Source organism: Columba livia, chromosome 1 (genome assembly GCF_036013475.1).
Source record: "Columba livia isolate bColLiv1 breed racing homer chromosome 1, bColLiv1.pat.W.v2, whole genome shotgun sequence".
In the NCBI taxonomy this organism is placed as follows: domain Eukaryota; kingdom Metazoa; phylum Chordata; class Aves; order Columbiformes; family Columbidae; genus Columba; species Columba livia.
Genome location: NC_088602.1, coordinates 14,673,301 through 14,701,109, shown reverse-complemented (window position 1 = coordinate 14,701,109; position 27,809 = coordinate 14,673,301). Strand labels below are relative to the sequence as shown.

General features: G+C 36.7%; 1 protein-coding gene across 4 annotated transcripts in view; it reads right to left on the bottom strand.

Annotated features, from left to right (window-relative positions):
• The window catches only part of CNTN5 (contactin 5), a 706,531-nt gene that overhangs the window by 556,914 nt on the left and 121,808 nt on the right, over nt 1-27,809 (bottom strand). The window lies entirely within an intron of this gene.

The following is a 27,809-nucleotide window of genomic DNA, read 5'->3' as shown; positions in this document are numbered from 1 at the left end:
AGCGTGAGGTGAAAGGGACTGTTACGGACTGACTGCAACCCCTGTTCCCCATCCACCATTTCCCATCCCCGCAGGCTGCTTGGGGCAGGGAGGTAGAGTCACAGATTAAGGACTGACTTCAAGCCTGGGAAAGGGGGGTGAGGGTGAGGTGTTGTAGTAATTTGTCTTTTATTTTCACAATACAAATCTATTTTAATTGGCAATAAATTATTTTTTTCTCCAAGTCTAGAGTATTCTTCCCATGATGGTAATTGATAAGGGATTTCCCTGTCTATATCTTGACCCACAAGTTTTTCCCATCTTATATTCTCCCCCTGGTCCCATTGAGGAGGAGTGGTGAGATAGTGGCTGGGTGGCAATCTGGCAAGGGCCACTGCCCACACTATAAAAGATCAGAAAAGTGCGGGAGAAAAAAGAGAATCCTAAACCTCACAAGAAAATAACCACTGCTTGATGCCTAGATTACATCTTCATAATACATGGTGTTTCAAAAAGACGGTCCCTGTATATAGTTTGACAATTAAGAACAGTTCATAATAAGAAATAGGTGGTTTCATTTGGTGCCTCACTAATAATGTCTATTTGTGAAAGCAGACCAGGATTTCTGCTACATCTCCTTCATTCCATAGTCCTGATTCTATGGTATGATTGCAAATCAATTAGTGCTAAAAGGACTAGCATACATAATTTGACCTTTATCTGTGAGAAAAGACTTGTTAAAATATTACTTGTTTTTTCAAATCTATCCTATTTTGGAGCTGCTAATTTTTTGAAGAAAAGTGAGTAAATTTTATATGGAAATCAAAGATTTTAGCGACTATGTAACTGTCCTATACCTTCCTTACACAAAATCAACTTTCTCAGCAGAACTGCACTTTAAAATGCAAAAACATCATTCAGGTTAAATGTATATATTATTTTTTGAAAAGGAAAAAATAATTATAAACTGCATTTTCTTGCCTTTTTTCCCCAAAATAAGAGCTTATGCTTGAGGGGTTTTCCTTTTATATATATATTTATTTTATTTTTTATACCAAACAACATCCACTAGTCAAGATTTATTCCCAAGTCATTGTAGTCAAGTTTCATAAAAGAATGCATTTGTGCAGTTTCAAGAAGAATGTTGTCAGAAATTGGAGCCTATGTAAGAACAAATCAAATTGTCCTTGTGAGAGGTTCTTTTCTAGACGTACAGGTCAATTTTGACCTATAATTTCCATTTGTGCCAGTGTAGGATTCAGGGCTGTGTTGGTCTTAATGGCTTCTGCAGGAAATAACTTTAGGTCACAAACATTAGTGTTCAAATTTTCTCTGGGGCTTTTTATATTTTTTTTTTTCTTCATATCAGTATTTTATTCTAGTCTATTTAAGATTTAAACCTTTGCACATCACTGTAATCGCCTGGACCTGGTCCCCGAAGCCAAAAGTGCTTGCAGTTTCCTCAGTCATTATCATTAAGGTATAGCTGTGAAACTAGCAGAGCTTTGTTTTAATGAGCTACATTTTTTGTTCTAACAAACCTCAGTGACAACTCTTATCTTGGTAATTTGATAGTAGAAGAAACACAGTGCCACTGAAGGTTTTTATTTTATCTTTTGCTGTCTACTCTGCTCCCTATTACAAGTTTGTAAGGGCAAAATACATTTTTCTTTTTAATTTTACTGCATTGCAACGTAAGGTTCAGTGACAGTCTGCAATCAGAAGCCAGGGCTGTATGCTCAGTTTAAATGAACTGGTGTAACTCTAATTGTTTCACTGGACTGGCAAAATTTCATATGAGGTAGGAAACCTACACTAAATTAGAAAACACAATAAAATCCAGCCAAAACATCACTGACGTGTTTTCTGTTTAAAAACTGCAGATATGAAACAAGTATTTTAGGTTAAAGAGGATTATTTTAATATAGCCATTTTCCCGAATGCAACTCATTAGACACACACAATTTATAACGACATTATCAAAATGTCTTCAATAAAGAAATAGTACAGACCACCACAGCGAATTAACACACTTGAATAAGAAATGTGCGGCTGCCCGCTGCACAGAACAACAGTGGGATTTGGCTGTATCTGTCAAATCAAATCAGAGTTACTAAAAGCATTCACTTTTGTGATATGAACAGAGCAGACAAAGAAATCTTCTTGGAGAAAATGTTTGCCCCAAGGATAAATGGAGATAGAGATTAAAACACTGAGGAGCAGAATACCACTGAGCAGATGTTAGGTGATGGCAGGAATTAGGATTGCTCACGGCAGAAATACCAACTGCCAGCTGCAGCCACCATAATCACTGTGAGACAAGGTGCCAGAAACATCAGAAAATGTAAACAGGGGTAATCAGGAGTGAGAGAGAGAAATGGTTGGCCATATTGAAATCGCTGTTCAGGAATGCCCGTCAGATTTAGAGCAGCAAGAAATAACTGAAAGTCACTGAGAATTTTCAAAACCACTCTATTTTAAAATTTAAAAAAAGGTCGTCTGGATTCTTGGAACCATCATGACAGAAGGATTTAGAAAGTGATCTTTCACTGAATTATGAAGGTCTGTAATAGGATGCACCACCAATCACTGTATCATTTCTCAGGCCATATCTTCCATATCTCATCTCTAAAATAAAGACAAGTCTGCTTACCCTGGAATTTGTTTTGATAGTTCAAGTATTTCTGCTTCAATTTACACTTTAATTTAAGGTCAAAATCCTGTTTGATTTATCTATTATTAATAGCTCCATATAATTCATTCAGTAAAACACTGAAGAGGCATCTTTAGTCCAAGGTTTGCATCACTGAATTTTGCTGATGATCTCAAGACCAGAATGGGACTCTGGCTGTGCTATGGACCATGAGCATTTGTGGTAGTGAAAGCACATCCATCAGATGACTTCCTCAGTTGATTCCCATAACACAATTCCATGAAGATACACCTTTCCACGCCCCCCCCCCCTCCCCCCCATTAATTTACAGTGTAGCATTGGGCTTAATTGGGCTTATTTGTGGGTCTGCAGAGAAAGAACAGTGTCATTTCACTGTGCTGTCACTAGCTAGGTGAGACAGCACATACCTGCCCTAGATCCTTTCAGCTTCAGTTCAGTAATCAGAAGAATTTACAGCTATTGGATGTTTCCTACAGTGTCTGAAATATCTCCACTGTGCTGACACATGTTCCCTTCTGCATCTCTGATGGTGGAATTCAGGTCTAGAGCTGGGGGCTTATATGTATGTCTCTGCATGTACAGTAGATTTCTGGGCACCTAAAACCAGCCAGCATAGCACTGAGAGTGGTTTAGTTCCTCTGCAAAAAGTTGCCAGCACTGGTCAGACAAGTGCTTAAGCACCATCTAAGCACTGATTTTGTTGCCTTGCGAATGTTTCTGCTGCTCAAGCTTGTGCACCTGGTTTCCACTTGAGACTCTCTAGGGGACTCTAGGGTCCCACCGGGCCCTCAGACACCTCTCCAAGTAGGCGTTTGGATGCAGCTCCCTGCATCAGATCTGCCAGCCCCACAGATGTCTGCAGCGGATATCTGGGTACCCTGGGTGTGTTAAATGACAGTAGACACATAAGTATGAATAGTCATACTCTCAATTTGCATTGTTTATAACACAGGGTAAACACATATAGAACAGTTACAAGTCGCAGTTTAGGTATCTTGATCATTAACCAAATCCCAGTCCTGGACCTAGGCACATCAGAAGCCAATTGATGTCAAGAGGAACAGAAAATGAAGGGCAGGGATAAATTAAATGTTCAATGACTCCTTCCTTTGACGAAGGTGTCTATAATCGAATACATGCTATACAGCCCAAACTGAGCAGACAGACCACCTTTAGATACTTTTCAGGAAGTGTCAGCAGGTCTAATTTTAAAAGGGCAGGTCAGACTGTAATGGTACAGCTAAGCTTTTATTTCCTCCATAAGAAGGTTAATACAATTTTAAGAGGTAAGAAAAGAAAGAACATGCTGTAACCTTTTATCCTTGTCTTTAATCTGACACTAACAAAATGGGGGAAATGCAGCCTGCCTCCTCCCCTTGCATCACCACACGCTACTGTGTGCCTCGAGTACCCAGAAAGTCGTATCTGTCGCAGACACATGCAGATGAGTGGACAGATGTTCCCAGGAGACAGACACACACATCAGTTTTCTCACAACACACAGGAAGAAATTTACTCTCAGGAGACCTGTGACATGGAAAGAAAGAAAAAAGGATTGCTATGCCATGCTTTAAATATCCATTGATACTGTCACTGTTGTTAGTGGTCCAGCTATTTGAACTGAAGTCTTCACTGTGCCCCAAAAATCCTACTTAGGGCATATGCAGACTTGTGCTGCTCCAGTGATAATATTACGAGAATGATCTCACCTGTATCTCCTCATGAAAATTATCCCATCTGCATGGTGACATAGGAGATGAGCACATTTCTCCTGTGGAGACATCACTGCTGAGCTGGGGATGAGGAGAGAAGATCTGGCTGGTGTGGAGGAGAAAGAAGCTACTTTCATTGGCAAAATGATTGTTTCTGTAGGCCATTTGGTGTATATTGGGACTAAGTGTTCTGGCAGGATAAAGCTATCAGATACTAAAGAGAAAAAAAAGGTTCTTCAAATGGTTAAAGGCCGGGAAAGGCTTGTTATGTTTGAAGGAGCTCCCTTGAAGTCAAACCACATTGTTGATTATGGCAGGAGTCCCGCGATGGAGCAGAATGTTGTTATGGGATTTGAAGACAAGTAAGATTTACAGGCAAAGCAGCAAGCAGAGATCTAACTCACAGATAATTACTGCTTTTTATAATTTTTTAGCCCTGTTGAGTGTTTTTAAAAAATAGTGCCACAAATTTCAGTGATTATTTTAGACAAATTCTAACCTTATTAAACCCTTAGTTAAATGGCAATTATAAGATTGTATACAGTAATGCAACCTCTTAACTGGATTCCTGCCCTGCAGACCCACACCTGGAAGATAAAGAACTGGCTGGAGGGACAGGTCCAGAGAGTTTGTGGTGAACGGAGCCAAATCTAGTGGCAGCCGGTCATGAGTGGTGCTCCCCAGGGCTCAGTATTGGGGCCAGTTCTGTTTAATCTCTTTACACAAGGATCTGGACCAGCCGGATCGTTGGGCTGAGGCCAATTGCATGAATTTCAACAAGGCCAAGTGCCGTGTCCTGCACTTGGGTCACAACAACCCCAGGCAGCGCTACAGGCTTGGGGAAGAGTGGCTGGAAAGTGTCTGGCAGAGAGGGATCTGGGGGTATTGATTGACAGCAGCTGAACATGAGCCAGCAGTGCGCCCAGGTGGCCAAAAAGGCCAAGAGCATCCTGGCTTGTATAAGGAATAGTGTGGCCAGCAGGACTACAAAAGTTATTGTGCCACTGTACTCGGCGCTGGTGAGGCCCCACCTTGAATCCTGTGTTCAGTTTTGGGCCCCTCATTATAAGGACACTGAAGTACTAGAGAAAGTGCAGAGGAGGGTGACGAAGCTGGTGAGGGGTCTGGAGCACAAGTCTGATGAGGAGTAGCTGAGGGAACTGGGGCTGTTTAGCCTGGAGAAAAGGAGGCTGAGGGGAGGACCTTATCGCTGTCTACAACTACCTTAAAAGAGGTTGTAGCATGGAGGGTGTTGGTATCTTCTCCCAAGCAGCAAGTGATAGGACAAGGGAAAATGGCCTCAAGTTGTGCCAGGGGAGGTTCAGATTGGATATTAGGAATAAATTCTTCACAGAAAGGGTTGTCAGGCATTGGAACAGGCTGCCCAGGGAAGTGGTGGAGTCACTATCACTGAAGGTGTTTAAAAGGCATTTAGATTAGGATCGTAGTGACATGGTTTAGTGCTAGAGTTAGTTAGGTTATGGTTGGACTTGATGATCCTGAGGGTCTCTTCCAACTGAAATGATTCTTTGTTTCTATGAAGAAAATAAGCATACAGAGGTACTGCCAGGCACATGGGGAAGTACTAACAGACACAATTGAAGGGAAAAAACATGAAGCCACCTCCCACCATGCTTATTAGCATGTTCTCTACCTCTTGCTATTGGGGAACAGTGGTTTTTATTGCTCTCCACTGTATCTGGGCATATCTGCCTTAAAAAAAATAACTACAGGTTGATAATACTGAGAGAAATAAAAGCAAAGTAAATATTCAACTGGGAGACTCCAGGAATATTTAGGAAACCTTACTATGCAGTATTTATTTAGCCTGTTTAACCTTCATTTATTTACATAAGTGCTAGCTAAAATATAGAAAACTCATAAATATGTAGGAGGGATTCATAAAATTATTATATGAAAAAAAGTTTCACACAACTACCTTCTTCTGACTTGTCTGTACTTACTCAGCAGGACAGTGGAATACAAAAGTGCATCTTGCCCAAGATTTTGACATTTTCATCTCTGCTGCTGAGAAAGACCCCAGCTGACCAACTGCAGTATGGGATTTGTGGAATATTTGAAATGTTGTTGTTCTTGCCAACAGAGGGACTAAAAAGAAGAATTTTTAAGCATTAAAAAAATTAGAGCTAAGAAACTGTGTGTTTGATTTTTTTTTTCTTGTTTTGTTTTTTTACTTTCTATAATCATATCGAGTATTGTGAAAATCGGAAAGAAAATAAATAAAAACAACACACTTGATAGTTAATTTTTCTAGAATTCCAAATGAGGTCAATGTCAGTCAGGCAAATGGGATGAAGTAACTGCTTAAAGTGAGCAAATAGTTTAATACAGTAGCTGAGAGGTTTCTGTTTTTAAAAGCCTAGAATTTTAACACATCATAGGTAATGTGGACAAATGTGTTTGATTCTATTTATCAAATTATAATACATATTTTATATTCCTGTCTATTGTGACACAGTAAACTTCAGCCCATACTTTTTCCCATAGCTTACAGCATTATTTTACACAAACCCTATGATTATACTACCATGTACCGAAAATCAGATAGATTATATAAATTACTATAAACTACATTAGCTACTTTATTTGCTTCTTAGCAACCTAAGATAATATGAAATGAATAAAATAAAATAAAATAAAATAAAATAAAATAAAATAAAGAAATAAAATGATAGAATGAGTTTCCATAGGATTGCAAATGTGATACTTGTGTCTAAAAATTTCATTGCACACAGCTATGGCCATCTCCAGTCACATTCTTGTGATTACACATACCTGAAGGACAATAAACAATAAGCAAACAATGCCACGAAAAGAGAAATATTAAGTTCTGTTTTTTTCTGTAATACAATCTGCATGACAAAGATGCATTTACTCCAGCAGTCCGTAATAAACTAACTGCAGAGTATTTCAGCATGTAAACAACATGTCATGAGTTCTCAACTACAAGAAAGAATTTATTGAAATTACGAAGACATAATAAATACTTTTCATTTCTTATTATTATATTTCTCATTTCACTATCTGCATGTAATAATTTTTAAAACTAACTTCACTACAGACAGGCATAGAATCAGATTAAAGGGTATATAACTGGTAGTAAAAAGAGAACTCCACTCTGGCAGAGCTTGCAGTCTCTGAAGCTACTGCCAACAAGACTCAAATTTTACTGAGCTTCTGGTACCCTTTCTCTCAGATTTGTTCTTTTTTTTTTTTTTTAAGTCCTTCTGTTTGTTTCAACATCCAGAAGCAGTCATCACCAGAATTAGATGTACTTTCAGTAGCAACTATCTCCCTGCGCCATTACCTTGAAAATTTTTTTCATATACATGTAGGTTTTAGAATATTACAGGTGATGCTTATCTGCATTGAGTTTACATGGCAATGTTTTGGTAGTGGGAGGGGGCTGCAGGGGTGGCCTCTGTGAGGAGATAGCAGTAGCTGCCCCCGTGTCAGACACAGCTGGTTCCAGACAGATCCAGAAGACCCACCACTGACCAAAGTTGAGCCCATCAGTGACGCTGGTAGTGCTTTTCCAATAACATATTTAAGAAAGGATCAATATGCTGCGCAGCAGCTGTGAGAGAGAGGAGTGAGAAAATGTGAAAGAAACTTTGGTGTGAAGACACCAAAGTTGGTGAAGAAGGATGGAGAAGAGGTGCTTCAGGCACCAGAGCAGAGACTCCCCTGCAGCCAGTGGAGAAGATAATGGGGAAGCAGTTTGTGTCTCCTCTGCAGGCCATGGAGGAACACATCAGAGACCACTGAGAAAATATCGTGCTGGGAAGTATCACACTACACCTACTGTTTTTTACATTGCACTTCTGAACATTTATTGGCTACTGCTGGGGAGAGCATAGAGACTTACATGGACCTTAGGTGTAACACAGTGTTCATTTTTTATCTTATTCTGCCAGAGAAAGTGAAGTCTTAATGCTTTCAGAACTCTTAGAAAGACATACTAGACCTCAAGCAGAAGCGATGAGCTAAAGATAGAAATTTCCATGCAAGTTTCTTTGGGATATACTGTGTGGAAAGTTAGGGGAAAAGATTTTTTGCCTTAGGAAATGCTACAACAGTTACTTGCTAGTTATTTGCTGATTTCTGAAGGACGTTATTTAAATACTTTTAAAACTGTTTAAGTAAGCAGTAACTCTGAAGTGCTCAACAACCTTAACAGTCTTTTGTATCCACTATGAGAACTAAAGACCACTCAGTACAGGTTCAGATCCTGTAATAAAGACCAGTTATCTGAAACAATTTTTACACCAGAATATAGTAAGGACTTTTTATATGACTCTCCAGGTTTTAATAGATGGATATTAGAGACTTTAATGTAGCAGAATCTTATAATAAAACAAGATGGGTACTAATATAAGTGTACATTAACTCATTTGCTAGTGATCAACATCAGCCATAGAGACAGCTGCCAGCAGTTTCATGTCCTTTTGTCAAAAGGGAGACAGAGCCTATTTAAATGTTTTAATTGTTGGGAAAGAAATGGATTTGCTTTTATCCAATCAATATTACTTTGACCAGGAATCAATCAAACTGACAAAGCTTCTCTTATTGAAGTAAGTAGGGCCTTTAATTAAATTCCATTCTATAGTTGAAGATAATGCATAGGAAGAGAAGGAGCATGTAAATGCTAACTTTTACTTGGTGTGTATATTTGTAGTATGGTTTTAGGAGCAAATAATAAATTAAACTACAGATACATTAACATTTTACTTTATATCATACTATTCATATAAAGAAAACCACAGGTATATACTAGTCCCATCTATTACAATATATATTTCTATTTTGATTTAGCACAAAGTGGAATGCTCTGTATCTTTTACAGTGATATACTATGCAAAAGGGCATCCTTCTCCTATTTCCTCAGAAACCATTATTAATACTAAAGAGAGTCCCTTTGCCTATTTCTTTAGAAGATCACTGCACAAAAAGGAGACACTGCAGAATAACAATGGGTTCCATTTAATTGGTGCAACCCTTCCCCTGCCTATCAGCATCACAATCCAATATTCACTCTGAGGCAAAGGAGTTATTAAAGCATTTCAAGCGATATTTTCAAAGGGAGTTTTACTTTTTTCTTATTACCTCTTCATATCTGAATCACTGGGTGAGAAGGGAGGCCAAAGAGATGAAAAAAAAAAAAAAAGAAAAAAGCTTAATTCTGAGGAAATTATTGAAAATGATGCCATGAAATCAAATAGTGCTTTGGTATAAAAAATCTTCAGAAGAGAAAATACACTTTATGCAAAGGACCTAGAATACAAAGTCTTTCTAAAAATGGCAACACCTCAGATCACTTAGCCTGGAGCTTCTATCATTTCAGTCTCCTGATGTGGTGCTATTTCAGTTTATTTTCCTCAGGCTGCTTTGCTCACTAAGGCAAGTAATTAGAGTAGCAAATAATAAAGCCAGAGTCCCAAATTAACTTTCAATATTATCATCCTCTTGCTACTGGCTAAAAGAATGCTAACATTGGTAAATCTATATACCTTCTTGCTAAACAGCTATTAAAATAAATGATTTAATAAAAATCATCTTCAGCAACCTCGTTCTAAAGTATGCCCTTTTTGTGCAAATTAAATAGCATACTAAGTGATTAGCATGTTCCTCTGGTTCCATATCCTTCTTAATTGCTGAGTGGTTTAGTCCACATGTGCTTCACATACAGCATCTCTTATGTCATTAAGCACCTCCTACTTGTGGCATGGTGGCAAGTTTCTTTTGACATTAATAGTTTTCAAAGATTAGCTGCTTATTATTAATGTGCTGAGACCATTAGCAAAAAATAAGATCCTTTTTGATTTAAAGTGTATTTTTTCCTCAGCGTGTGATGGAAATTACAGGCCTCAATAAATAGTTGTGTTTTCCAGTATAAGAGTTTTTTCCACTTCTAAATGGAATTTTTTTCAAAATCAGGATGTTAGCACATTGGTTGGATTTAAAAAAATAAAAAAAAATATATAAAAGTGCATATTATATTTAATGTTTTATATTAATTCACCATATATAATACACTATTTCACAGATGCAAATGATTTAAACTGAATCAAAAATGTTATCAACAGGATTTTTAATTTGTTTCATAGTTCAGTTGAAACTTTCACTTTTTTTTCTTCTTAACAGCATCTACAAATTCTGAAATGTTGAAATTTCCCACAGAGAAATGACATCTACTGAATACATTTAAGTGATTGCAAGAGCTGTGGGTAATTGCTCAAATTATGCTGGTATTTATGGCAAAGGTATAATCCTTCTGTACTTTCAAAACAACCAATAATCTTCTGGAAAAATATTAGGTCAAAAGAAACCCAAACCAAAACAAACAAAAAAAAGTCCCCCTTCTCCCCCAAAAAACACACACAAAAAACCAAAAATCAAAACCAAAAACAAACAAACCAACCAAATCAAACCAACCAACCAAAAAAACCAACCAACCAAACCTCACAACTGCAAAACCAGACTTCATGTTTACTTCAGCTCTATTCACAAAGTTATAGCAATGTAACACTGACGGGACTGGGTACAGTATTCATGCTGTATGGTAATGCGCAACTTATGTAATTCCCTTTCAAAATTAGTTTTAGATTTCGGTACACTTCTGATTTTTTGCCATGGCCATGAAAATAAATTTTCCTTTTTTGCCTCAGCAGTTTTGATACAGGTTTTCATGAAATTTGCAAATACTAAGTTTCTTGATGTCTTCCTATAACTGTCTGCATGTGAAGTAAGAGAAAAACTCATGCTACCTACTTCTAATTTGTGAAGGGGTTTAAACTGCTCTTAAATCACAGTGATATGTGGGGCCACACTCCACAGAACGTTCATGAACTTCTGCATGGACCCCATTGAGCTATTGACTTGCTTATGACAAGTTAAACACTTTGTCACTACTCATAATGGTCATGGCACAGGTTTTAAACTCAGAAGTCGTTACATAAAGTAGTCTGTAATGTATTTGCAGAAGGAATGATCTGTCATGCCCTAAGCACATTTAGTCAAATGCTGGTCAAACTCTGAATATCTAATTCTGAATTAATTTGCCAGTTACTTCTCCAAGCAGTGGGTAACAGCCACAATGAAGCACTTCTTTCTGTCTACAGCACCTTTATGCTGACAACAAGGTAGCAGCTTCTTTGGCACCTTCTGAAAGATTTTCTGATTTTGTGAATGATTTGCTGTACACAGATCATAAGCTGTTTCGGAAAATGTGGCATTTTAAGATTTATGCAGAACTGAACTGCCTTTTAGTACCTTCATTAATTTTCACACAAGTGCACAAACACAACAGAATGTCTGGTTCTAAGAGCAGTCTGAGTGTTCTCTCCTGTGTGTCTCAATTTTCCAGCCTATTTTCTAGATAATGGACCAAAAGGAAGCATTAATGAGCACGTAGCAAATAGCTCATGCTGGAGAAGACAATATTTTTTAATCATAAGTGTTGCATAAAAATAACTCTATTCCAACAAAACTGGAACAGTGTTTAGAAATACTGAAGAAGCTGCTTTCCACATTTTTAGGTCTGTTCTTTTAAGGAAATTATTTTGACTATATAGCTATCTCTTTAAGAATTAAAAAATGAATGAATAAATAAGTCTTTTAATTGCTTAAAAAAACTCACTGTTTTGATCATCTTGCCAAACATGTTTTTCATAATTTTGCTTTATAGGAAAGGTAAAAATTGTGCTTGACTGTTATCTCAGCATAGAACATTGCAGACCTGTAGCTATGAATAAACATTCTCTTTTTCCCTCAAACTTGTCAGGATGATGTCAGTATCATCCAAAAGGAAATTTCTTTGGTTTCCTGATATACAAAGTTTGTAAGAGAATTGTCTTCTTTTCTTATCTCTCTCTCCAGCAACAACCTGCAATATCCAGTTTATGTTCTTCGGGCTCATGTGTTAAAGAGCAGTTTTTCCTAGCACAGCCATAACACAGTTGTATGGACTGTTCTGGGTTCTGATGTGCAGAGCAGTGTTCCTTCCAGACTCTTCCTTTGAAAAGGAGGAGATGAGCAAGCAACAAAATCGGCTCTGCCAATTGTAGCCATTTTTTAAAAGGGTTAGGGCCACTGTTAGGACAGGATCAGTAGAGGTGAGCACAGTTTGGTTTTGGTTGTTGTAGTTGTTTTTCTTGTGTCTGTTTAATAACACCAGTTCTACAAAGAATCTTGCAATGAAAGAGCCCTGTTTGGCTAGTAAATGCTCTGTAACATTGCGTTTAATTAACATCACGTTACACTTATTCTGGAGCAGTCGTAATTTATTTTAGTAATTAGAAGATTTAAAAACATTGTCAGACATATTAGACAGAGCTAGCCATGGAGATGGTAAACACACTGTCATATTATGGCATGGATGATTATCATGATCTTTACAAGAGTTAAATGGGCCAAGGAATGGCTCTCCTCATGCATGAGACAGCTCTCAGGGAACTGAGGAATTGTGAAGGTTGGATTACCTGTCATGCAACCAGGGAATCAGGCAGAAATGCTTGGGAATACAAGCTTTTGTAAAAATTACTCACTGCACATGTGCTTTTCTGTCTAACTCAGCCCACTAGAGGTTGATGCACAGTCTTGCCACTTGCAGACATTTTTCAAGTCCAGGGTGTTCCAAAAAAGATGAACCCAATTTCAAAGATGGACCCAGTTTCAAAGCAGTATATTTCACAAGAAGAACATGTTACAATCACACAAAAATTTACAAAAGATTTACTGAGTTATCAAGTTTAAGTAACCTTTTCATAAATGCTCTATGTTACCTCCTTCATGGGCAATTTGTGTTTGCAGAGATATAGTGATTTCAAATTGGGTTCATTTTTTCGAAACACCCTGTATAGACCTAGCAGTGAAGAAGAATTCATATTTAAAAAGTCTGTATGTATGGTGGCAGTGTCTAGAGCAGGTCACTTGTCATTTGTATCTTCTGAGTTCTGTTCCCCAATTAACCAATCTTTGTTTCATATTTCAATGATTTTGATACGGGGCTATAAAACTGCTAGAACAATTATCATGTTTAATAGGGCTGACGAAAACATCAGCTTTTTGTCTGAGAAGGAAGTCTGTAGAATCAACCTAAATACTTTCAGATTCAAGGTTAACTAAGACTGTGTTTCAGCACAGTTGATGGCTTGAATCTGTTAGACTTGTGAAAAAAAAATAAATCAGGATTTGTTGTATGAAATTTAGCTGGTGAACAACCTAAACCCTTTTCAAGGCTTTTTCTTTTAGGATTTGAAGACCCTGTTTTTTAGCTTTCTGTATTAAACACTTAGTGTATTTGTCAGTGCTTTCTGATGAGCAGTAGAATTTTCTGTCATAAGTAACTGATAGCAAGAAAGAATCTGTATCTGCATTTCCATAGATACAGCCTTTTTTAACCAGTTTATAGGGTATCGTTGCTGGGATTAGCAAGTTTATCTACAGATCTTCAGTTAGGAAAAGACTGTTGTAGTATACCATATTCAAATTAAAATAGCAGTCTAACAGAAAAAAAAAAAACAAAACACATAAACAAAAAATAACAACAAAACAAAACAATAACAACAAAAAGCCACACCACACCTGTATTTTTTTCCAATCCAACATCATCTAGAACATAATCTGCTCACTCTATTGCTCCCCATTCAAGCATGAATTTCACATAGATCAAATCTTAAGTTTTCCCTTTATCTCAGATACCGTATGACATGTGATTTTCCCCATCATTAGCATTGAGTTTGATAGCTTACTAGATTGCATCATGATGTTCTTTTAATTGGATGATTACGTATATGCTTCAGGCAAGTTACTATGCTAACATCTGATGATTTAGCAAACTGATCTGATTTTATTTATTTATTTATTTATTTATTTATTTATTTAGCTTCCGGCTGAAATATTTTCTAGTTTCAGTGTTCAAAGTGTAATTCCGTCATGAAAGCAGAACCTCTGGGTGTTTGCATTAGTGGTAATAAGAGATGCCTTGAGCCACGGGAAAACAATATGGGGTTTTTTAGTGTACATGTTTAACTGTTGTCTTACGTTCCTAACTTAAAGAAGCTCAGCTTAAATATTTACGAAATGTAATTTTTAATTTTGAATTGCATAATGACTGATTACCTTTCATAGAGAAATCTGCAAGATTTGCAATCAGGTTTCTATCCTGAATTGCAGCTTGCAGATGTTGGTTTGGCTCTTGTGGGCCAAAGGGTTCAAACTACACTAAAGTTTTTCAAATGAAAATTCAATTGAAATTATAGTCAACATGTGGGAGCTAGTTAAATCTGGGTTAACACCATTAAACAATAGTGATTTAGGATGACAGATTCACAGCTTTAATAGATAGCAATTTTCTGGATTTATCTGGCATTTGCTTGCAAACTATACAGGTCTCCACATCCAAACTGTGCCTGTACAACTTGTATTGAACAGGCCATTTTATCTTTCAGTTCTCAAGACATAGGTTATTTCAAAATAAGTGTTTTGTTTTGTTTTGTTTTTCCCCTTTGGTCATTTATGAAAGGAATTTCTACAATAAAGGCTGTAGGAAATGCAATGGCTATAGGTGTATAAACTGAATCACAATCACAGTGAGAAAAGACTAATTGTGTCCACATTTCAAATTTTGACGTGAATGTCCTGTAAATTCATTCTTTGACAAGAGCAGACATTTTCAGTGATATCAGCCAAAAATGAAATCTATAGCCCTTTGTCAGGAAAAAAAAAGCTACAAACCTCCACTAACTTAGTCCCCGTGAGGATAAAAAATTACTGGATAAATAATATTAAGTTTTGTTTGTTTTGAATGAATAATTATTTTGTTCCAATACATTATTGGTTGCAGAGATGTTTCACTTATGCTCTTCTTTATTTCATTTGATTGTAATTCTTTCCCCACAAACAAACATGTCTATGAGGCAAATAAGCTTGACTGAATAGTAGTGAATATTTAGATAAGGTACCAATGGCTGGAGGGCAACTGCAATATTCAGCAATTATATGCACAATACACCATGTCCCAGTGGGATTCCTGCTGAGAATGTGCTTTGCATTGTGTAGAAGCAATCAAGGACAGAAAAGAGCCACAAACATTCACATTAGGCAGTTAAATGTTGGAGACTATGTTGCAGGATAGGTTTAAAATCATGGAGACCAGTGGAGTAAGAGCTCTGGGAAGAACATGGGACTGCCATTTCCTGAGGAACAGAAACCTTTCTGTGCGATTAATGGTATCTGTTACTTCTGCTCTACTAGTTCTATATTGTTTCCTCTCCCTGGACCTGAATGAGAAAAACAAAGCCTTTCTAGCCAGAATGGAAAAACACACACACACACACAAAACAAACAGACAAACAAGCAAACAAACAAAAAAACAACCAACCAACCACAAAAACCAACAAACACACACCAAGCAAAAACCCACCTGTTTAGATTAAGTCAATAATAGTAATCCTGCTTATTCTACCATGTTCCTTGGCCTTCTACATTGCATAACAAAATATTAAGTAGCACATTTTCAAAGAACAATCTTGAATCTGGGCCATGCAGTGTGAAGCGTCAAGAAAATGGCAGAAAGCTTTTAGCCACCTGAGTTAGAGAGAAAATTAATCCTTTGAAAAGGGCTTTTCTGGACTCTATTATGAAAGGCCGATTTAGTGAAAAATAAATTGGTTATTACTCATACATTAGTGATCAGCACAGACTGAACATAAAACACAGTTGCTAAACAGAAAACATGTTCTGCAGAGGGTATTGGGTTGATGACCCCATTACAGCTAATGACCTTGAACACCATTCAGACTTAGTTTAACACTCCAAAGCCTGTTAGGCACTGCTCTGTTTTTTATTGAATTAGATCTCAACATTCTTACATGCCATAATACAAAAGACAAAAATAAATATCTCAAGAATGCTTAAAGTCTTCAGTTATCTCAGTATCTCCTCTGGACACTGGATTTAGAAACGTGAGCTAAGGTATTTGAAATATCCATATAAAATGGAAAATTTACTTTTATTATGACACATAGAATTCATTTTGAAGGCACATTGATCACTTAGAATTCAATACATATCCCAGCATCTTTGTATGATTAAGATGCAGTTAATTATAAATGTTTCTCCTTGTTTACTTGTAACTTGTTTTCTGTCTACCAACTATTTGTTCTTTTTAAAATTCTATCTTCTCTGCAGTTTCAGCTAAAAGTTTTGCTCGAGAGTGCCCTTAATCAGGTTCCTGAACACACCCCAAAATGCTATCTTGAATTCCATAACAGCTGCAATTTATGTTTTCTTGACTATTGTGGGAGGTGAGCTGAATCTTTAGTGCTGCAGTGAAAAGCAGAAGCTGAAATTACAATTCCTAGGGTGCCAAACCTAATCATTTTGTTTTGCTCATTCAGCCAAGTTCTACTCATGCAACCTGACTACATAGTGGAGCTGGCCAAGTAGCAGCCTAGATCTGGCCCAGGGGATGAGTTAACCTACATCCCTGAAACAGAACAGCAAAACTTGCAGGTTAGAAGTGGAAGAAGAGATCTGTCAGAATTCCAACTCTGTTGAAATTGTTCCTGAGGAAGAAGAAAAAGAAATCAAGAGAAGAGACAGAACATGGTAAAAGTGTCACAGGGCATGTGGCAGTAAGGGGATCTCCACAGGCCACTGGAGAATTATACTGATATTGTCCCTGCATGATCAAAAATAGGGAAACAAATTGTAGCGGGGGGGGCGATGAAAGTGCTGAGATCTACATAATCTACGTAATCAAGGACTAGAGCAAGGTGCTAAAAACAATTGCCTCTTGCACACATTGCAATAAGGATTGTATAAAGGCATACAAAGCCTGTAGACTGAAGTATCTGTGGTCAATATCGAACTTTTCATAGCATGGCAAAGCATTAGACTTCATCACCATTATGCTCATCTCTAAACGTAAAGTTGCCCCAATGGAAAATTGCCCCGACCCCAATTGTATAGATACTTACTGGTATAAGGAGACTAACAGAAATATACCTACAGGAAGATTCTTTAATAAACACTCTTATGTTAAATATATGTAAGTGCATATTAAGGATTTTACATTTAGGAAGAGGGCCAAAGGGCAGGAAATGGTCTGACTAAGACAAGATTGTGGAGAGCATATATTAGTGGGTTTACTTTTTGTGTAGAGTTGTTGGAGGAATTTAAGGGCAAATGGAGACCTGGAATGAGAGGCCAGGGACATAAAGAAAAAGAGGAAATGTAATGTGAACCTAAGAGACATTAGAGTGCAGAAATGGAGGGGTAGGATGAAGGGATATGGAATGCTGGTAGAATTGACATAATTATAGGGAAAATGATTTAATGAACCTTCCACTCAGTAACATCCAGTAACTCCAAGCCAACCACCATCACTTTGTCGGGATTACAGTTTAGCTGTAACATGGATGAAGAGCACAGCCACTATCAATTCTTGCAGGCTTTTTTGGCTGACTTGTGAATAATGTGTGATGCCAAATGAATACAGCTATACCACTTTCCAAGGCCAAATGTTCATCTAGAGAGCATAGGTTTGCATGGAACCAATTGGATTTTTTGTTTGTTAGTTTCGCTGATGCTTTATGGCAGTGTTTTATTCACATGTTTTAATATCTTCTCATACTCCATTATGAATATCTTTCCTTTCATAGAGCTATCTCAGGTTCCCTTTGCCCACATAATGGAGCACAGCATACCCTAGCGCATTTTTCTTACTCCTAAGTAGCCAGCTTGCAGGAAACAGTTCCTCAAAAATCCTAAAATTGGCCAACACTCATAGGCAGCAGTGTTTCACAGTATAGTCAAACTCTCTTTCAGTTTTAAATATGAGCTGCTTAAATAAGAATTTATCTGTAATTTACACCCACAACATGACATAGCCTTTTAAAATCTTTATTGTCATCTTCCATCAACACCACAACTTTCATTACTTGTAAACCGAGCTTTTCCAAATTGAAGGAAGAAATATTAAAAATAACCTTTTTGCCGGTTCAGGCAGATCCCCTCTCAAGACCCACCCAAGAGGCATCTCCCTGTGTTTCTTGCATACAGTTAACATGGCTACAGTACAAAAGCAAAAATACTCTTGGCTTACTCTTGACAGTAATCATTTTTAAACTGGTATGAGTGAGCTGGGACCTTAGGCTACAGCCATATGAGTCTTATCTCTAAGTGAGACATATGAACTACCTAGGCAGTAAACACAAATGAGCAGAAAGTTTAAGCTTCATCTTATTCAAAGCAAATGATTAGTTCCACATTTTCTGTGAAATTTTGATGATGACAGTGAAGTACTTTCACAGATAAGTATCATGTAGCGACGCTAGTTTCTACTCAGTCAACTTAAAAGAATGCTTTCAATTTAAAAGTCTCCCTTCCAGGTGATTTTTTAAAGTCTCCAATTGTTACATGCAAATTCTTATGTTGCTAGTATTGCATGAGACTGGAAAGGGGAAAAGTCCCTATTCAGTGTTTCGGCAGACTGTACAAACTACTTTTCTTGTATAGGTATTGCTGTTGCTGCTTTCTGTCTGTGGTTTTCTCTATTCTTTGTATCTCTTTAAAAAGACAGAGAAACACATGAAAATGAAACACCAAAAAACATGACTGGTCTGTCTGCTTATGGTACCCGACTCTAATAGAGTTTCCATCTGATAGGAATCAACCTGAGGGCTGGCATCATTTCCATGGACTACTTGTACATTTTATATTAGATTACTGTGTAACAGAAGAGCTGATGTTGAGACCAGTGTTTTGGTCTGCTGTCTGCTAGCTGGCTGCCTTAACCACTTAGAGAGTGAAGTTTCCAGCTGTTTGTCCTCCTTTTGTCCTCCAGGCTCTTCTGTTGCCTCTCTTAAGATGGTTCACATTCAAGAAAAGTTGAAGCACATGCCTAAGCCTAGGAGTTGTAAGCTTCCAGAAGCTATTTTACCATTCAGGTCAAGAAAAGCCTGAAGTAACAAGTCTCCTACTTTGTAGTTTAGAGATTTTGTCTTTGGACTTTAAGCAGAAACAAACAGTGGTATCAATGCCTCTTCCTTTTCTGGTACTTTTAAATGAAAAGGACAGTGATACTGTATCAGATAGTGAACTTAATTAGACCAGTATGAGATAGGCATGTAAAACGTATCAAAGACCTTTACATAAAGGCCTTGTAACAAGTACTGCATCCATAAAGGGCATTAAGATCTGAGATATTTGTCAATGAGCTTTGAATGAAATATATGCAGAATAGTTAGCTTGACAGATTCTTGGATGTCTACAGTAACAGAAATTTAAGTAACTAAGCAAATGGTATAGAAGAAATGGATAAGCTACAGAGTCTCAGTTACACAAATCTTCTGCGGATTTTTTTTGTCTTGGACTTAATTGACCAAATCTTAAATGAATATCACATTGCATTTCATGTTTGTTTTGTTGTTGTTGTTGTTTTTGTTTTTAAACTCTGTATCTGTATTGAAAACTTAGTTCTTGTAAGCTTTTTTAGTAGCTTTGGCTGGGTAGGTATATTCCTGGACTAAATTTCTATCTATCTACCTTACTATGTTGTGACTGTTTTCCTCCATTCTTTGATCAGGTCTTCTAGCATTAGAGGAAAACATACATCTGAGTAGGTGTCACAGGCCATCTAAGCTGCACATTGGTCCTCAAGATTTTAAGAAATAATTAATTACAATTGATTATCCAGGACTTAATGAGTAAACTACATGGTGAATTGTTCCAATGCATAAGAGAGAAGAATGAATAAGATCTTTCTGTGAAGGTAAAAAAAAAAACAAAACACCTTTCTGGATCCAATACCGAGATGGTTCTGCAATCTTCTTAAAGCCACTGACAGACTCACATGAAGAGGCTATTTTTGTGTTTAAATCTCAAAAAATTGCTTTGGTCAGATGTTGGGGTAGTCCTTTGCAAGTGAGAGTTCATCTTCAATAAATAAGCCAATCTACCACACACGCACAGAGTTTTGGAACAGAAACAGATCTTCCTGTAGAATCAGGAATTACAAGCAGAGCAACAAGGGACTGTCAGCTTCTGATTCACTGACAGCCAGCTTCTCCATACAGACTTCTGGTTTATATATTATAGACAAAGAATATTTCGAAGCATTTGAATATATGCACACATGTAATAAAATATCTTGTCAGACACATGGGATACAAATAAAGGCAACCTCAGTAGTTCAGTTAACATGCCAGTTCATACTTGTTACAATCTTATCCTAAAATGCCATGAGGAGATGTGCAATGGGAACTTTGGATGGAAAAAGTGTAAAGATGAATCTGCCTACACATCACTGTTGAACAACAGTGACACAACAGGAGTACAAAGTTCCTGAACAGGAAAAAAATGACACCTCCAGGATGACACAAAAACCAAAAAGGTGGGTGAAGAAATCACCCCAGTGTATTCATCTAGATTCCTAGGAGAAGTCTCTTGTTCCTTCCTCACTAGGACCTTAGTGTATGTTCCCTGGCCTCCCCCAGGGTTGCCCTGTGGCTGCCTATGTAGTCTCCCTGAGCTTGCTCTGCATTTTCACTGTGCTCTTTTCTTCTTCCTGCACATCTCACCTTGCACTTGAGAAGTCCCCCAAGTGACTTATGAATTCCTAAATGCTTTCAGGGAAGGAGCAATCCCTGCTGCCTTCACTTGGGTTTCATTTGACCCTGATAACAGGCTGCCTTCCTCTCTACAGCACACCCTCTCTTAACAAAATAGGGCATATAGTAGAACATACTAGACAGCAAATAAATGTATAAATCACTCACTGTAAACTGCTACAGTGGATTCACTGGTCAGTGTTTATTCCCACCCTCAAAGAGTAAGAATATGCCCTCTGCAAAGAAGCTGCTGGCAGTAAGGGAACTCTCTTTCTTGCTACCTTAGAAAGACAGTGACAAACTTGGAAGTCTTCAAAGGCTGAACTGCTAATCCTTAGTATTTTAAAATGGGGATCCTTGTCCTAACAAATCCATAATTTCCCGAGCACACTAGACGATCATTGCTTTTAAGAAACTTTTGTACTCTGTAGATTTTTTACAAAAAAGACATTTTGGGATGTGTCACTGATTTTCCCTTTGGAAAAGAGACTCCCCTAGAGTCTCTCTGCTGACCCTGGACATGTACATACCCAAGTAATGAATTTTTTCCTTTTGTTCTAAAATTCTGATTATTTTCTTACCTCCCAAATTACAAAATTTAGGAACAAAGAGTCTCTTATAATTTCTCTGCCTTTATCCATTTGCAGTACAAGGTTATTTAAGTGTATCTTTCTGACTGTATTACTTAATGCCAAAGCCATTATTATTTCCTTCCCTTTCAGCTGATGCACATATTCAGCTAAAATCAATTGTGTGCCACATCCGCAAACATACCCTCAGTCTTATTTCCTCTCCTTTTTATTTTCCTCTCTTTGCTTGGATAGTTAAGCTTCCATTAATACCACTCAGGACATTTCAATGGTTTTTTTTAAGTTCCATCATTTCACAGTCCAATTGCCATCTGTGGCAAGATGACCTCCTACACAACGTTCATAGAGCTATTTATCCTACAAAGGTATAACCTCAGTCTATAATGTCCCTTCACTCTTATTTTCATAAATAGATTTTGATAGCTGTCTCAAGTGCAGCTCCAAGTGCCTTTTCTTTGAAAGTCATTTCAAGAGTTGATAGTTTTTGAATAAATTATGTGTGTTAGCAGATTTGCAATCTACCTGTCTTTGCTTGTGTTTATTTACATAAGTTGACACTTGTCACAGGGAGTATTAAAATACAATTCTGAATCTAAATGTCATTGAAGTTTGGTAAGAACGACACATGGGTTTTGTAAGCATCTATAATTTGTTAAACCAAAGTCAGATATTAACATATTCTCTAGTACTAGTGATGAAACGGTATTTATTGAATAATGAATAGTAGAAGTACAGCTGAAATCCTGCTCCCTGCAGTGAATTTATGTTACATATGCAGCTACACTACAAGGCAAACACATTCAGCTAAAAATGCAAGAGGATAGGTAAAACTAGGGTCTATAAACATTTTTGGTGATGACTGATAAGATTCAAGCTTGCTGTTAGGTTGTTTTTCTTTTCCTTTAATACTTTTTTCTTGCAGTTTATCTTCAAAAATGTTTCCTTTTCTCCCTTTAATGTGAATATACTAGGTTTAGTTATCAAAGCAGATTTCATTCAAGCCCATATTTTTGCATTTTTCTTTTGGTGGATGACTCTTATTTATTAATATTTATATAAAGATTTTGCTGAATATCATATGTTCATGTATAGGCACTTCATTATTCCTGCAGTAAAACTTGCCTGTCCTTAAACAGCTGCTTATATATCCCAAAATTAGCTGTATTATATAGCTCATCTCCATGTCAAGTGTGTATTCTTTATCTCCTCTCACCAGGAAAGTACTTTATATTTTGATATGCTTACTTTTCTCCCTTCTCTGGTGCAACAACTTTCATATCCTTTTCCTCTTAAATTTAAATTTAAACTTCTCTTTACTTCTTCTGTTTCTCTTAATAATCATAATTGACTCATACCTGGTTCTCATGTACCCTAAAGTGCATTGTCTTCCCTGGCATGTGGCCATGCAAGCAAACAGATTTCTCTTATTATATCTGGTTTTGAAGGCAATAAATAGAATACACAAAACAATTTCTGTAGGTAGAGCTTCCATCACGTTGCTGATGTTTGTTTGTGTTTGAGTCCAAAACTTAAAATGTTCTTGATAAATTAACAGCAAAATTAATTGTTTTCCTTTGTTTATTTCCTTTATTGAATCTATATAGGTGTTAGAAATCATAAGTTCTGGTAGGGTAAACATCTTCCTGATATTTATATATGTGTCTGAAAACATCCTTCTAACTTATGTGAATTAATTATTTATAAATTTGGATTAAAATAACCTGTACTTTCACCAGTGAATACACCTGATGTTGTCACTGAAAGTACTGTGTGAATTTTATTTGGATAATATTTAAAAAATGTGCATCATTCCTTTTACTTCAGTTGCATTCTGCTGCAAGCGCTTCAGTTAGGGAGACAGAACTGGAATTCTCACCTGTTAGTAATTACAGAGTCCAAGAGAACTGCACTTCTAACTTGAGGATCTCTGTCAGTAACTTAAAGCTGGTAGCTGGGCAGGATGAATCTCAATCCAAAGTCCAAATGCAGGCATTGCTCACAAATTCAGGCAATGCTCACAGCTGAGTCTTTGCTGAAGAGCAGAAGTCTATGGTTGCATTCATGTGAATTAAAGAAATAAGGAATACGAAAACGCAGGTTTTCCTCCCTCCTCCAACCAGTAAATCCATATCCTCATAACTCATTAGTATTTGCTATTTGTTCATAGTTGAACTGCCGGTCTAGCCATAAAATATAGTGAGAGAAAAGCTGTGAATTTTCAGCTCAAGTGCTTAACACTAAACACATCAGAGAGACTTAAGCACTGCATATCTGGCACTGTGTATTAAGGCACTTGATGTCTGACTAAACCATGGGAAAATGTTTCCAACTACCATTTAGTTTGGGAAACTTCTGCTTTTATTTCAGACTTGAAGGAGATGACCTGTGACTGAATTTCTATTTAATTATTTTAAACTAGACTGGCTGATGTAGTAAAGATATTACCTTATTTTGCAAACATTGTTCTATGTATGTGCTGAGACCACCATGGTTTACGGCAAAACACTGCTGAAGTGCTACAACAACTTTAATTTAATTTCCTTTGCTTTTTCACCTTCAACATGTACAAGATCAAGTTAAGAGCAATGGACAAGTTAATATTTGGTATGCCTTTAGACTTTCCTTCTGATTGGTTTTCTTTCTTGTGAGAAGCAGGAAAGAACCACTGTATTAGAATTGTATTAGGTAAAGTAATAATGGATTAATTTGTCAGTAAGTATATATGCCAACATTTCCAAGCTTTTCCTAGTTTTTTAGAGCATAAATACTTTTACATATAAGAAAATATTTTTTGTTCTGTTAGTCAAAAAAATCAATATTGAGTCCTAAAGGAACAAATTCTGCACAGCTGTATCTGCTTGTCCTCCTTTTATATATATTTAATTTAATATTAATATATTAAAATATATTTCTTTTGTTCCTCAGATTACATCATTATTATTATTATCACTGGTGTTATTTTAAAATTATTTTCTGAAATTGTAAAAAAATCAACAATCAAAAACACTGTGATTTTTCTCAGTGTTAGATATGTTCAGTTTTCATTTAAAGCATATAGACATGTTTTAAACAGGAAAGAAGCAGCTTACAGCTGCAGTCAAAGCAAACATCATCTACAATTTATTATTTCTGTGACTTGCCAAAAAAAGCACAATAAAAGATTTAATAATTTAGAGTTCAACAAAATTCTTGCCTCTTTGCTGAAGTAGAGCTGGGTTCTCTCTGTCTCTCTCACATTCTTAACTTCACAAAGCTCAACCAGTTCCTGGGACAGTTATTCCTCGGTTACTGAGTTGTGAGTAAGAAGAATTCTGTGCAACCTCAGCAAATAGTGTCTCTCAGCCATTTACATTTCTGGAAATATACACAGTTTCTTTAATAGTAGCTAAAGCAAAGATTTCTTGAAAAGTCATAGGATTCTAGATGGAGTCAGTGCAGCAGTGGAGAGCAGGAAGCCATGTATATTTAGGAAATTATATCGAAAAAACCCGTAAGCTGTATTATTTAAAAAACAAAACAAAACCAAAAAACAACAAAACGAAAAAAACAACCAACCAAAAAAGAACAACAACAAAAAAACCTTGTTTCTTTTACTTCTCTCTCCCAAAGACATTCACCCTTCTCTTCTGGAGTCCAGGATATACAAATACATTTTGTGCTGCAAGGGTTGTTGTTCAATGCATCTTTAACAGATTCCTTTCATTTTAATAATTTTGCAACCTTGGTAGTTATTACATAGCAAAATTATGAGTCTACCAAAAATGCCAAGCAAGGCTTCAGGTTGTTTTTTTTTGTTGTTGTTTATAATAGCTTTTTAATTACTAGAGACTGTAGTTTTCCCGGTAGTCCAGAAAAAATCAATTAAAACTAATAAAAAAGAGAGGAGAGATTGTGCCTGTGTTTGAAGAATAAAATACCCTTGTAGCTTCCTAAAATTTTGAATATCAAACAAGATCAGAGGGAGATTCATCTGACTGCCCACTTTTACATACTGCCAAGGCTTGAACCTTTCCTCAAAGTTTAATTAATGGAGTAAAAATTAAAATCAAACAATCGAAATTAAATCAAACAATTTCATAAAATTTCACTTAGAAATTGTTATCATTTTACCAAAATATTTTTAAGCAGTGTGATTTTCATTGAAAAAATAGAAATGTCTGCCTAAAAACACATTTTGCAGAGAGTAAAACTTATTGTATGGGAATATAGCACAAGATTGGCGAGGAGGTTAGTTAAATGTAAATACGCTCAAGCGACTTGCACCTCTCTGTAGAAAATGCACATACATCACACTAATTATTTTACTGACCTTGTGTGCTTGATGAGTAGAACCTTTGTGTTAGATAACATAGGCCTGTGAGAAGCTCTAGGCACCTTATCACTATGTCTGAGATTCTTTGTTGTGAGAAAGAGTGTGAGGCTGCGCCTGCCTGAAGCCTTGAAATACAGGTGAGCTCAGCAGGCCCGGTGATCTTCTACCAGAGCTGAACTGACCAGCACCTGTGTCGCCGCTTGTGTTACCTGACACTTGGGAGCTTAGGTGTGGCTCCGGAGACCCCCAGTAGAGAGGTAACTAAAATAAAACTTGCTCTTTGCAATGCATTCGTGGCCTCTGGCTCTTCTTGCGACGTGCCTGCGTATGTGTACACACTGATTATAGACACTGAGACAGGAAATGGGGGTCATTCATTTCATTCATTATTATTTTGTAGGGAGAATTTCAGCCCAATCACCCAAAAGGTCTTATTTTAGAAAAATTATTCTGTAAATAGGAAACCTCTTTTTTTTTAATCTGTTTTTAAAGGCACTATTTCATTACTTTCCTTGTGTAACAGACATGTAAGACTAGAAACAACCAAACAAAAAATCATCATTTCCTTTGGAGAAAATATTACCATATTCCTTTTTTGTGAACAAAAAATGTATTTTTTTGTTTTCATTCAATAAGCTGTTTTTTACCTGCTGATCCTTCAGAAGTAAGAAGTCAATGTAAGGTACCCCAAATTAAGTATAACGTATCTCCTAAAAATGTAAAAGGCAAAATGTAATGATTTTAAACTAAAAGAGGGTACATTTAAACTAGATATAAGGAAGAAAAATGTTTTATTATCTCCTTGAACGGGACCTAAAATAATATGGTCAGACTCACTCAAGTACATGAACAGATTTCTTTTCTTTGTTAGACATCAGCAATGTAGATGTCTTCATTTGTTAAGATGAATCCTACGCCATGTTATTAATAAAAAGACTTAGTGAACAGGTTATTAACTGTGCTACGGTTTTGAAATGATGTTAGAGATAAGTGGTGGAAAAGTTGAGTTTAGACAAAACTCTGTTATACAGGATCATAATCCACAGGTTTAACAGCCAAGTCACCAATTACTATATTAAAATGTATCTGTTATTTGGAAGTTTTTTGTCCTTTCTTTGCTAATATTTGAACCAGCAGTGTTTGTATAGAATAGAAACAGCTGAACTTGGTAACGACAAAACTCAGTGCCATTCTCAGCGTACATCAAAGCGTAAAATACTCAATGCCTGAGCACTCAAGTTGACCTTCAGTTCTCGTAATCTATCATACTCTGTAATATCCCTGGTTTTTGTTTACACCTGTCAGATTGCTGCTGATACATCTGAAAAAAAGTCATTAAATTTCAAACAGGAATGTGATTTTGAATCAGAGAGTTTTTAATACAGTTAAATGAATTTCATTACTTCTGAAGCCTGCTGCTTAGATCAGTGTTGCCTCATTCTGACTAAATCAAGGTTCATGCTACAGATCTAACCATAGCTATGAAAACAAAATAAACAGCTGTTCTCTGTGATTCCACTCAGAACCAGCTTCCAGGGATGACTGGTGTGGACTAATACAACTACTAGCCACCCTGCATCAGAGGCACTTGCGCACAACTTTTTGGTCACAAATAATTAACTTTCTGAAGTAAGCTTCAGGTATAGTTCTGTTATTTAGACTGCAAGACATCTTTTATACTTAACTTTGATCATTAAAGCTGGCAAATTTCACTACACAGAGCCACAGGGTGGCTTTTTTGCAGTACAAATTTGGCATATGTTAGACCATGTCAAGTCAACATATTGAGAGAAACTCACATCTTGTATCTCATAGAGCCAAATTTAGAATTTAAAGGCTCACTTTAGTAAAGACTTTATGGAGAAAAACACACTAAAAAGCAAAAATATGGTAATTTTCATATTA